Source organism: Frieseomelitta varia, unplaced genomic scaffold (assembly GCF_011392965.1).
Source record: "Frieseomelitta varia isolate USP_RPSP 00005682 unplaced genomic scaffold, Fvar_1.2 scaffold_961, whole genome shotgun sequence".
Classification (NCBI taxonomy): domain Eukaryota; kingdom Metazoa; phylum Arthropoda; class Insecta; order Hymenoptera; family Apidae; genus Frieseomelitta; species Frieseomelitta varia.
The window spans coordinates 37,121-51,910 of record NW_025110769.1 but is presented as its reverse complement, the minus strand read 5'-3'; the positions used below and the strand labels follow the sequence as shown (position 1 = coordinate 51,910).

Genomic DNA, 14,790 nt, shown 5'->3' with positions numbered 1-14,790 from the left:
GCAGTTTTATATTTTGATAAAAATAACCAATGTGTCAAATAAATATAATAAGGAGTATTATAGTTTGAATATTTTATTGTATGTTTAAATCATTAATATAAATGCATAAAAATCGACAGTCTTACTGATAATTCTTTCTACTGATTTGCGTTATTCCAAAGAATTTAAAAGAACTTTAAAGAGCAAAACTGCATATAATGCACATAATATGTAAAATATACAAAATGTTCAATGTGTAGAGTTTCCTATAACATTTACTACATAAAACAATTTTCTATCGTGATTCTATTTTCATTACTGCACTTTAAAGAACACGAATCTGTATAAAAAAACGTGCTATAGATTTTCTCAATAATTATCATTTCATTATTCATTGTTTCATAATTACAACAATAATTTCATTGACAATATATTTTTGGATTAACATGAAACTTGTTTTTATAAAGAGAATATTATACATAAAAAGTTAAAGTCTCCAAGACTCTTAATTATAAAAAAAAATTAATATAAACATCTGTTATAGATCCCGTTTTGTAAAAATTTAAATATTTACAATTCGTACACTCGTCAGCCAGAGTGAATTTAGCGAAAGAACTAAAAACTTACCCCAACGAAACAATGTTCATATTGCGAGTGAAGGTTCCTTCACCTTGAAAATCTATTAACCACGAACGTATTACCTCGTGAACGAGGCTCTTCGTGGTTTGCAGTCGACCGAAAATGTCGAGGGGATCGCGCCCTCGAAACGTAGCCGATGCGAGTGTCGATTTCTCGTTCGCTCGTGGGACCGGCGTTCACTTGGCAGTCCGCGCGAAGAAAGGGTGCGCTCGCCAAGAAAATTTTAAGGACTCGACTTCCGAAACACTGGACACGTTATTGTGTCCATGGCAAGGGCCTTCCCGTAGAGGAAGGGAATGAAACAGCGAAACGTGCGACCCACGGCTTTTGACTTCTCGCCCCGACGTCGCTGACGAACCAAACGGAAACGAGTACCGCGCTACGAGTTCTGGAAATAAGTAGCGCGCAAGTGCAGCGCAAATATACATTCGACTGCTCACCGGAGCGTTCTAAATGAAGAGTTATAAAATGCAGAGTACCGCATCGATATCCCACGGGAATATTGAATTTATTTCGAGTCGACGCGTCAAATTAATATTAATTGTCCGCACTTTCCTTCTCTTGCGAAAGAACGAAATTGAGGAACTGAACATTTTAGATACTTGTACAAATCTCGAGAAATATATATTGTTTTTTTTTTCATCTTACAACAGTTCTCGTATAATATTTACTGGAAAAGTAGAATCTTTTTAAAAGATAATAATTTTATGGAAATCGTGCGCTTTTGAATAAAAATTTAAAATCATTTGTATTTTTTTTTTTTTTTTTATTTCCTCCAGTAAATATTACGTGAGAAATTTATTTCTTTGGTTCAAATCTTTTGTTATGTTGAGAAGAGTGTCACTCAGAATGTGTTTCTACGTACAAATAATTCAAATATATATATATATATATATATATATATATAAATACGAATACTTATTACGCGTTCATTTTGTCCATTTTCCTTGATATTTATATAAACAATATGAATATTTGTTTATCTGATATCATTGAGAATAAATGTGTCAAAACAATATTGTTTAACAAATATTATTATCCAGTATTTTCGAGTCGAAATTGTACGAATACTTTCTCTCGACCCACGTCGAGAGAATCAACCTTCGACTTCTCCCGCGGCGGCGGCGGCGGCGCGGAGTCAATCACCACCCCTTAAGTTTATCCGTCCGTTCGATTACGCTGAGCGGCGGAAAGCTGAGCCGGAAAATGGGACTTCGATAATCGATCCCCGGTACACATTGGCTCGCTGTTAACCCCTTGATATTTAACCTCGTAATTAGCGCGATGTCAGCCGACGCAGGGTTCATTCCCAAGCGTCGTCGGCGCGTCTAGCCGCGAGCGATCTCGTGTTTTACGTCGAGCGAAAAACACACGCACACACACACATACAGAGAGAATCCCTCCCTCGATTCATCGTGGCGCGAGAAAGTATTCGAGGGTGGGTGGAGGTGGAGGAGGAGGTGGCGCGTTATGAGAGAGAGACGAACCGGTTCGCAGCCTCTGCAACCCCTCCGCTGGGGGTTTCCGCGGCAGCGTGATTTTCTGATTAGCAGCGGGTCGACTGGTTGCGGTTAACCGTTGTTAGGTTACCGCTCGATTGGTATGCATGGGCTGGGACTCGTGCCCACGGTACAGCCCCTGAACCCAACTAACCTTCTCTCTCTCCTACGCCACCGACTAACGGCTACCACCGACCGTGCTATACTTTCTCACCTCCTCGGATCGGTTCGGTTCGGTTCCGTTCTCTGATTTTGGTCGACGCTGCACTGGGACTTTTCGTGCCCAAAATTTCCACCGAATTTCGATATCCCACCGAGGGTACAAATAGTTGGACGTTGGCTCGTGTAGAGGAGAATTATTGGCGCATATTGGATGGTGCGTGTGTGCCGATGCACGTAACTGTTGTCAGCAAAAATACCCAGGCTCTGGTGTTCGTGTAGTTATCCAGGCCAGGGACTGAATAAATTAAAGCGTCGAATTTTCATTGTGGGTATATCGTTACTCATCATCTCGAGTGTTTTACGATATTATTCGATAAAATAAATATCGCAAGAGGAAAAGGAATGATAGCAAATGTACGTGTTATAATAGGACGAAAGTTTGAGGTGATATATATTTGATGGGAAGTATCTTTTTAAACTATTTAGAAAATACGAACATAATCGTAATTTCGTTGATCTTATTGCCCGGTTGTCTAGTAACCGATTGCACGAGAGATATTTAAATATTATGTACCCCATCAATTTATGTTTTTAAAATAAATATTTTTGCAATTGTAAATATGTAATATTCTCATTCGTTTCACGAATTCTGTGAACAATGCAAAAATGTTTAGAACACTTCAGGAAATGGAACATTTATTTTTAATTTAAATGTTTGTGTAACATGTGAAACGTATTTTCTAAAATTTAACTGCTTGTTCGAAATGTCGGCAAGAATCTGTCTTTTTTTTAAGTAAAAATATTAAGCATCTTTGATTTATAATCGGAAGGGTACGCTAAAAATTATTCGATTTCAAAATAAAAAAGAACAAGACATTTTTAATTTAATTACACAAAACATTGACACTAAAATTAGAAAATCTAGTATGTTTGAATAAAAAAGATGATAGTATAGTACTTAATATATTATATTGTTCTATATAGAAATTGAAATAAAGAATTATTATTGAAACACTCTTTTTCATTAATTCAAATTTAAAACTACGATATGTTTGTAAAATTAATATTTAAAGGACTAAAATATGATATATGACATAGGTATATCTTCTTTCGATAACTTTTTATCAAAAGGAAATTTTATTAATGGAAAACTAGCGTCCAGAATCGATTTTTTTATCATTATAGCTACACCATCTTATATCGAAACTAAAATCGTTATAACATTCTTTACTAACAATAACCTTCATTCAATACATTACAACAATACGATATTAGCATTACGGTTTTATAAAATGTAATATTTTAAAATAAAATTTTAACACTAATCAAAATTATCAATTCATAATTTTTCTCTATTTTTAGACATTTGAACAATTTCTCAATAAAAACTTATATCCTTTACTGTGTCATAAACTTGTCCTATTCCTTCTATTCTAATTACTCCTAGTATGATATGAAAATTTATATTTCAATCGTTGATAGTTCTAACGTTGAAATACGTTTAACCCTTCGGTATCCAAAGGAAAAAACAATTCCAAAGGAAGACGTGCGCGCGAATCGTGAGAAATTACGATTTACGTCGAATCGTTTGTGACAAGTCGTGGCCATTTTTCAGCGGTTGACTCCGCTTTGACACCACGCCACTCGTCGACCCTCGTCGGCGTGTAACGCGCGTTACAAGAGGGAGGCAGAGGTTTATGTAACGACTACCCCCGTCGATACACCGTATCGAGCATAGGCGGGACGAGGATCGAACGGTTAGGGCACCAAGGGTACGCTCGAGACAGAAAGAGAGAAGACGAGCCGCGATAGCTCGTATGAATACGTAGCAAGGAGCTGGAGTGATCGGAGGGGGTTACAATTTCCCATGGATAATGGCACTTTGATTACCCCGTGACGCCGTGCGTCCTGTCAAGTGGCACGCCACCCATAAATGGCCAACGTGGAAAAAAAAGGAGCGAGAAACCGTCAACTCCTCGTCTGTGTACAGGGTGCATTTTCGAACTGATTCTATCCTTCTATCCAGAATGAAAACAGAACATTTGTTTATTTACTTATTTATGGATCGAGGAACTCTTTTTTCGTAAATAACAAGTAAACATGTAACCACAGTAATCACCAGCTTGCAAGTAAATTGCAAAAATATTTAAACTATTGTTTAATGAACGATGCAATAAATCTGTGTCTAAATTCCATTCATATTAGAAATATAAATATGTATGTTAAAAAAATGTAGTGTAATGTGTAAATATACCTACATTATAAAAGTAAAAATATATCTATAATATAATTTGAATGTATGAGTTCAAAAATGTGCATATTATAATCGTTAAATTACGAATTTTTGCAAATACAAGTGTTACATTTTTAATATAATAATTGTACCTACTATAATTTTATAAATGTAATATAAAAAAATAGCACCTTGGTAGAAAATTATTTTACTTATTATTACATGTTATAAAAAGAGTTATATTTTGGATATTTTAAATATTTCTTTGCATTTTATGCAATTTTACAATTTAAAATTTCTCCTATAAATATCTATACCAAAATCTATATTCAAATAATCACGTATTAGTAAGTGAAACTGTTTAAACGTAATATGTACAACAGATGAAAAATATCAAGCATTACTATGATAATGATCATAAACAATGCATGATTCTTGCATAAAGAACATCTATCTAATTCAATCTAATATAATAATCAAAAATTAATTATTTCAGGTGGATTAAATCTCATATTTCTGTTACTCCAATTAAAATACTGTTTGACGATGATCGATTTGATTTTTAAAATCATACAATAAATATATACTATCTACATTTGTTTCAAAATTAAAAAAAACGAAACAATACTTCGTACAACGAAGAGCGTTAATCGTTAAGAAATTTTATTACCGATACAAAATACTGAACATTGAAAATAAAAGATATCTTAAGACTTCCGAGCGACAGTATATATATAATTGAAAACAAAATCAAATTTCTACACTCGCAACTATATTGTAAAAAACGATACTCAAATAACAGACGAGGCATAAAACATCGACGATCAAGAAATGTTAGATTCTCAGAGTGTTATGAATGTCATTTTATTAAAAAAGAAGAAGAAGAAGAAAAATAAAACAGTGCGAACACGTAAAGAAAGAAAAATTACTCGTTAGTTCATTAGCATAGGGAATTGCGTCGCGAACATTGTGCCATTTGGAATTTTCATCGCGTGGCGATTACTTCCTTCCGTTTAATTTATTCTCTATTCACATGCGATTTCAAGGAATCAACACGTAACTCGAACGCATAATTTTTCTGTCTGAAACGTCGACGATCCGAGATACCGCGCGAATGCGTCTGCTCGTTACGATATTTCCGGGTCACCCGGTGCATACATCATCCATGAAACTCGTACCCTGTACTCGACCGTTAAATACACTATCGATGAAAGATTTTCATTTCGCGGACGGCTCGAGTGGCACCGCTCGCTCGAACAGTCCTCGAACATGCAACTGGTAGCGAGCGATTTGGTGGCGCGGCTCGAGTGCGTCTTTTGTCGGGGAAGGCTTCACGACGAAGAGCCAACGAAACGACCATTGAAAAGTCGCCACTTGGAAATCCTCTGGGCCCCGGAGCACGCAGAAGGCTGTTGTATTGTAGCTATGAGAACGTAGCCACGTCAAATTCGATTAAATGTTTCGCGGTCAGTCGGATTGAAACTTCGGGGCTTTTCAATGCCTGATCTGAGTATTTCTTTTTTTTGCATAATAATTTATTAATTAGCAGGAATAATATCGGTGAACTAATAATGTTGGCAAATTGCAGGTTATTATATATTTTATATTATATCTATATTATATATTCTATATATTCTATATTATATTATATTATATTATTCTATATTATATTATATTCTATACTATACTAATAATAATGTGAATTAATAATGTTGGCAAATTACAGGTTACTATATATTTTATATTATATCTATATTATATATTCTATATTATATTATATTCTACATTATACTATATATTCTATATTATATTATATTCTACATTATACTATATATTCTATATTATATTATATTCTATACTATATTATATATTCTATATTATATTATATTCTATATTATACTATATATTCTATATTATATTATATTCTATACTATACTATATATTCTATATTATATTATATTCTATACTATACTAATAATAATTTGAATTAATAATGTTGGCAAATTACAGGTTACTATATATTTTAAATTATATCTATACTATATCTATATTCTATATATTCTATATTATATCTATATTATATATTCTATATGTTCTATATTATATCTATATTATATATTCTATATATTCTATATTATATTATATTCTATACTATATTCTATTCTATATTATATTCTATACTATATTATATATTCTATATTATATTATATTCTATACTATACTATACTATATATTCTATATTATATTATATTCTATACTATACTATATATTCTATATTATATTATATTCTATACTATACTATATATTCTATATTATATTATATTCAATACTATACTATATACTATATATTATATTATGTTCTATATACTGTACATATTTTAAACTTCCCTTCTGCAATTTTATAATTTGATAATTTCTAATTTAAACGTTCTCACTAACAAGAAGTAAGACACTACAGAAAAAAAAGCTTAAAGGAAAAGTAACATTACAACTGTCCCTCATTGACACATTTATTAAGCGTAAAGTCAGCTTTATGCAAAATATTTCTCAAAACAACTCTTGAACAGTTCTAATTGTCAGTGAACGTTCAGCTATTCGTCGTTAAGAGAAACGAAATGGTCGTCGATCTACGAACCAGAAGAAACGAATTATCCGGCCCCAGGACAGAACACTTTGATTTCTCCCCCTTTTCGAAAGACTGTAATTTCTTCGCGAGACCTCCGTAGCCGGGACAACCTTCTTAATGCCGGTGTCAAGCCTAATGATAGCCTAGCGAAAATCGCTAATAAGCAGTATCTGCGAAATTTTCGTTGGTTTACTGTTTCCTGGCAAACCGATCATTTCCTCAGTGACGCACGAGCAGATAAACCTGGATGCACCCGTGCATCAGCTTTCACATTCCGTCGATGCATTCGATACTAATATTAGGGCAATCGTAAATGATACATAGCGTTGAAGATTCTTCGAGCTCCATGTCATCTTGCTGAGCTATACTCGGCACAATTATATTATATTATATTTACATTGTAAATATTTCATTTTAGTCATTTTACTTTCAACACAATACCTACAGAAAATATTTGTTATCTAATGAACCACTTCTTTTTTTTTTTTTTTATTGCTAGATTCTACAGTTTTGTTTCAAATGAATTTCATGTGATTGTAAAACTTTGCGTTTATCACTACTATTTTTTTTAGTTGAGTGCTAAAATGAAGTAGGTACTGCTCATTCTCAATAATTGGCCATGAAACTGAAGCCTTCGACGTTTGAAAAACTCATATTAACTCAAATTATAAAAACTTAAACTTAACATAACTAAATAAGAGCACAGTTAAATGATTAATATACTTGGATCTACTGAATTAGTATGTAAATACTAAGATGTAATTAATAATAAATGTAAATGTTTTCTGTAACGTATCGTATATAAAATTGATTATTTTGTATTAGTAGAATATGATATATATTTAAATCTAATAAGATAACTGTATGTCGAAAAATACACATGCACGTGTATTTTTAATGTAATATGTTCATTCCTTTATGTTTCTGAACTTTATTATTCGTTTATTTCTGTATTGTGCATAATTTTGTAGTTGTAATTACCTCTTACTATCTCTTTTCATCTCTTTTCAAATTCAATAATTATATAATTCCAATATAAAATGTACAACTTCAGCAAAGGAACACCGAAAAGAGTAATTTAATGTTTCGTCAGATACATGCAATTCATCTCCACGCAATATCCTAAACTACTCGAAGCAGGGAAATTATTATCGATTGCAAATTCTATGCAGTTGACAATATTTAAGAAACGGCAGTGCAAATGACAAACGAGAAGAAAGAGAGTACCAGCATGAGTACTTCCAGTTGGGCACAAAAGGATTAAGCGTTTTTCGATCAGGCTCGATTCGTTTACCGCGGTCTCCATCGAGGTATCGAGACGTCCGGGAATTAGAAGAGGATCGTTGGAACGCGCGGACCACGAAATGTGCAACGCGGTGGCACGTGTCGTCACGTGTCGTTGAGTACGGTCAAAGCCCGATTTACTCCCCGGCCTGTCCACGTGTCCAAATGAGCAACACTTTGAATAATACTCACGTTGCGCGCTTCACGGCTTCGTCGCTCCCGTCGGCGGTCCCCACGGATTCGCCGCGGTGTCTCTATATTCTGTAATGCATAGATCAAGCACCGGCAAATGGCATTCCTCGATCGTGTATTACCGTAACACCTCACCGGTCCCTGTCGAATATTAGATACGCGGTTGAATAGCGTGGCGCCCGATCGCCGGCTATGTTGCCATCGGCCTAATCTAATAACCTCACGTCCCGTTCGAAAATACTCGTAATTACTCGACTGCGGATTTTCACGCGTTCGTGGGGAATTTCGTGGGAGGGAGAATGCAGGTGTATACACAAACGCGTGTAAAATATCGAAATATACGAAAATATCATGATTATACATACTACGATGTCTGACCTGGTTATTGGTTAGAATGTGTTTTGCGTAGTCTAATTTATAATTAATTTATAAATACAACAAATTTTAGACAATTTATTAGATTTAAATCTGATTTATAAATTAATTTTATTAGATTTAAATCTAATTTATATATTAATTATATAAGATTTAAATTTAATTTATAAATTAATTTTATTAGAATTTTATTTAAATCTAATTTATAAATTAATTTTATTAGATTTAAATCTAATTTACATATTAATTATATAAGATTTAAATTTAATTTGTAAATTAATTTTATTAGATTTAAACTTAACTTATATATTAATTGTATTTAAATCTAATTTATAAATTAATTTTATTAGATTTAAACTTAACTTATATATTAATTTTATTTAAATCTAATTTATAAATTAATCTTATTTAAATCTAATTTATATATTAATTAAATAAGATTTAAATTTAATTTATGAATTAATTTTATTAGATTTAAATATAATTTAAATATTAATTATATAAAATTTAAATTTAATTTATAAATTAATTTTATTAGATTTAGACTTAACTTATATATTAATTTTATTAGAATTTTATTTAAATCTAATTTATAAATCAATTTTATTAGATTTAAACTTAACTTATATATTAATTTTATTTAAATCTAATTTATAAATTAATTTTATTAGATTTAAATCTAATTTATATATTAATTATATAAGATTTAAATTTAATTTATAAATTAATTTTATTAGATATAAATTTAAATTATATATTAATTTTATTAGATTTAAATCTAATTTATATATTAATCATATAAGATTTAAATTTAATTTATAAATCAATTTTATTAGATTTAAATCTAATTCATATATTAATTACATAAGATTTAAATTTAATTTATAAATTAATTTTATTAGATATAAATTTAACTTATATATTAATTTTATTAGATTTAAATCTAATTTATATATTAATCATATAAGATTTAAATTTAATTTATAAATCAATTTTATTAGATTTAAATCTAATTCATATATTAATTACATAAGATTTAAATTTAATTTATAAATTAATTTTATTAGATATAAATTTAACTTATATATTAATTTTATTAGATTTAAATCTAATTTATATATTAATCATATAAGATTTAAATTTAATTTATAAATCAATTTTATTAGATTTAAATCTAATTCATATATTAATTACATAAGATTTAAATTTAATTTATAAATCAATTTTACTCGATTTAAATTTTACTTATATATTAAATTTATTAGAATTTTATTTAAATCTAATTTATAAATTAATTTTATTAGATTCATCTGACTGCGAAACACTTTTTCGTTACGATTAATAACAACGATGGTAAATCAAAATGTCAAAATCAGATGTCACGGTGTCACTCTGTGCAAAAAGATTTACACATATCAAGTAAAAAGGTTTGTTTAGCCAACAATACTACTCGAGCGTAGATATCTCTTCGAAGGAGTCCACGAAACATTGTTAAATTAAGGAGAAATCTTCGCTAATCGCCACGGACCAATTAGATATTCAGTGAATGGTTTTTACCGCGAATTCTTCGCAGACGATCGCATTGGTTGACGTTAATGGGAATGGTTACGAGGTGAACTCGATCCACAGGCGAATCGGTGCGGAATAGGAAACGATCGAGTTTACGATGGAACGCGGAAGACCGGCAACCGTTGACGCTCCAGAGGTCTGCAACTCGATTCTTCCTTGTTATACGGCCGAATCGATTCGCGCTTTCGTCGTAGAAATCGCATCTACCAATACCAGTCGCTTACCGAAACTGTATTCTTATGTTTTTAAGTAGAGAAACTTGCTCAGTATACTGCGTGGAATTTCGACTTAGATAGTTGATACGAGTTGTCAATATTAATAATGCAATTGAGGATATTTTGAATGATTGAATTATAGATTAAATTAATATTAGTTGATTGTCATTTGACTCAAGGAAAGATAGTTTTATATTTCTTTGCAAATCCTTTACGAAAATTTAACGAATGATATTAACACATGTCCTCTGTTTGTCTTTGACGAATGATCAGAAATTTGTTTCGGTTCATTAACGTTATAGTAGTTTCTAAGATGGAAGCTATTTTGAAAAACGTGGTTTCGAGGAAAACGCGCTCGAAGTTTTCCAAGTTTGCACTTTTGCAAGAATTCTTCAAATTTTAGAATTGTTCATTCGTATAAATTCGGAATAATAAACTGAAATTAAAATGAATTGAATCGTGTTGAAATTGTTTTGTTTAAATATGTGAACAATTGCAATTATTGATGTTTCATTTGAAGAAAATGACATTGTTACATTCCAACTTAATGTTATTATATAAGTATAATAATAATAGTATATAACATGATATAATATTCTTTATTTCTCTACAATATATATGTATGTATATCTGTTAAATAAGGAAGACAAAAGTATAAGCTACAAAAGCAGAGAAATGTGCAAAACTCATATATAAAAATCACATTGGGAATAAATGAGAAAAGGAATCAATCGTGAGATTCGTGAGAGACATGAAAGCATGTGTTGTTAATACAAAATTATTAATATTGTCATTGGTCATTTTCATTAGGCGCCGTTCATATGAAGTGTATTGTATATTGTAAGATAATAGTAACTCTGATTGATAAAGTAACTCTGACGAATAACTCTGACAATCTGAACTGAACGATACAGGTATTACTATGAAATAATAACTAAATATATATGCAGCAACCTAATATTATTATATAATAATATATTATATTTTAGAAATAAACTAACGAATAACTCCTATAACTGATGACAATATACGTACTAACCTAATATTATTATGTAATACAAAACTACAAAATAATATTATAATATGTGTATAATGTAATATAATATTTTTTACTTTTATATATATTTATAATATATATAATAATTATAAATATAAATAAATATAATATAATATAAAATTATATTAATAAATATAAATAAATATAAATAATAATATATAAATATAAATAAATATAAATAAATATAAATAATAATATATAAATATAATTAAATATTAAATATATAATAATATATTTATACATTGTATAATCATATTATACGGTAAAAATAAATTTAAAAAATAAACCAACTCTAATATAATTCAAAATAAACGATATGAAATAACTGGTGATAACAACATGATCGTATTTGGTATTCTTGCCGCCGAAGAGAATGGATGAGCATATAGCTGGGAACAGAATGTTCGCGCAGGAGTGGAGAGCGAGAGAGATCGAGAGGAGAGAGGTGAACGAAAGAATGTACAGTTGTTAAGTAGCAATGTCACCATTCGAGTGTTAACTGCCGGATAGTTTACGAGGTGATTCGAAACTCTTATCCGTTAAGTGCGAACGGAATGATGACACGAGCACGAAGAAGAGGATGCTCGCGATGGAAAATAGCCTCGACATGCCGGAAGAGGTTGCGGCTGGGCATCGAGACAAGACGTTAATTTTAAAAACGCAGTAAAATCGCCGCCCCTAAATCCCTCGCAGACAGAAAACGAGAAATTGCCGATTTGAAGAGCAATGAAACTATACAGCCACAGTTGTTACTGAAACGGTAGGTGCGAACGTTGACAACCGAGCTCGAATCCGGTCTCGATCATTCGCTTGTTTTATAACTTGATTTAGTAGCGGCAGAACTGTACTGGATGAAATAATGACGCGTGAAAGGGCTGTAGCACGGTGTGACTTATCCATCAGAATTTTCGACGAAACGTAAATTAATAAATATCCACAACTAAAATTTTATATTCGGGATCCTCCAGCTCCAGCTCTTCAAAACTCCGCATCATTTTGATAGATGAGTCATAGGTGCATAATTCGTAATAGATATTAAAAGACGTAGGACGAAGGACGACATAAATTAAAGGATTTTTAATGATTTAGATGTGAATGAAGAAAAAAAAAAAATAATTGAAATAAACGTTCAATAAACGCACTTTGATTATTTCTGTCCTCCTTTTATTAAAAATTTTCCAATACCTTTCACATATATTATATTATTTGATACAGAAGAGATTTGGACAAGTTTCTGATTTTAAATTTTTGCATTTTTTTTTTTTTTTTTTTGAATTAATTACCTAATAAAAAATATATTAGAATGCCTTTCCTTTCTAAAAACAAAACTTTGAGAAATATTGCACAAACTGTGTTAAAAGATATTCTGTAGACTTGATCACGACCTCTCTATTAATTGATTATACATATTTACTAATAATATTATAATACTAATAATAATAATACTAATTAATTATACATATAATTATTATACTTAATTATAACATATCTACTACTGCTAATAATAATAATAATAATAAATTATACGTATAATTTATTAGTATAATAATTTATTATTATTATATTAGTTTAATTTATTATTTATAATAATAATAAACTATTATACTAGTAAATTATACATATAATAATAAACTACTATACTAATTAATTATACATATAATTCAATAATTAATTAGTATATTAGTATATTATTTGTATAATAAACATTAGATAATACTATCTAAAAAAATTCGATATTGATGACTCTGATTGAAGAAAAAGAGAAAAGAAATTAAAAAATAAGAATACGCGCCAACACTGCACGAGAATACTGGCGAGTCATTGAAAAAATGAAGAAACTTTAGGTTTTCAGTAAATTTAATTAAATTTAATTTAAATTGAATTTAAAATTTAAAAATCTGATTAAAAATTTCATTTTTATTATTTATTAAACATTTTAAAAATAAAAATTTAAATTAAATTAAATTAAATTTAATTAAACTACCAGAATTTAGTAATTTAATTGTTTCGAGTGTCGGAATAGTCGGCGGAAACATTTCTCAAAAAACGACCTCGTTGACGCGCAAGGGGTACTAACCGTTCAAGGGCGGACGTTCGAGAAAAATGAGACGCGTAGCGGGCGTCCGCATTTCTTCAGCCCCGTTTCCCCCGGTTTATCGGAAATTTCCATACTGTCACGTAAACGCGTTAAAACTCGTGACTAATCGTCCCGTCTGTCGGCAGACGAAAACAGGAGCGAAGATAATGGCACCGCGACCGAATAACTTCCGTCCAGCCGATCGCGCAGCCGCAAACGTTTTGCATACGTTTCGTTATCTAACGTCGCGGTGGAAATCAATCATCCAAGCCTCGGACAGACCGATATAACCGGACAAGAGAGAGCCGTTTTGTCACGGTTACGATTTGAAAAAAAAGAAAAAAAGAGAACAGGAAAAAAAAAAATGAGCTACCGGCGGAACGATCCTCCCACCGTCGGCGATAAACGAATTTAACAACGACAACGCGCTCGCCATTAACGAAAATAACTAACCGTCTCGTGTCAACGATCAACGTCAGTCAGATCGAAACGTGGTCTCGTCAGACCGGAACTCGAGCACAAGGCAAACGAGATGTATTGCGATCGCTTTCCTCTTTGGAAAAAGGGCGACCCCGGTCTACCATTGATCAGTCTCGATTTACGAGTCTAGTGGAACTCGGATTTTCTATTGTCAGAGAAAGTCGTCAACTTCGTTGCACGCGCGTTTCCGTGAAGTTGAGTCGGAGGAGCGGAGGTTTTAATTCCGTTTGAACGAGGTGGAACGTCCTTGACGTTTATTTATGTTAATCGTTTCGGCGATAAAGGGTTGGAGGTTACTCGAAGAATTTAACGACCTCAGCGAGAGCTTTCAGCACGACAGTTATTGCCAGTTTATCCTCGCGAAATAATGGAGATGTTTCTCGGTTTTTTTTTTTTTTTTTTT

General features: G+C 31.2%; 1 long non-coding RNA gene across 1 annotated transcript in view; it reads left to right on the top strand.

The window, feature by feature from the left end:
• Nucleotides 1-1,351: 1,351 nt before the first annotated feature.
• LOC122538097 overlaps nucleotides 1,352-14,790 on the top strand; it is a 20,180-nt gene continuing 6,741 nt past the window's right edge. Inside the window, exons 1-2 of the long non-coding RNA XR_006308785.1 lie at nucleotides 1,352-1,366; nucleotides 10,851-10,853. This is a non-coding gene — a long non-coding RNA (uncharacterized LOC122538097). The remainder of the gene's footprint in view (nucleotides 1,367-10,850; nucleotides 10,854-14,790) is intronic.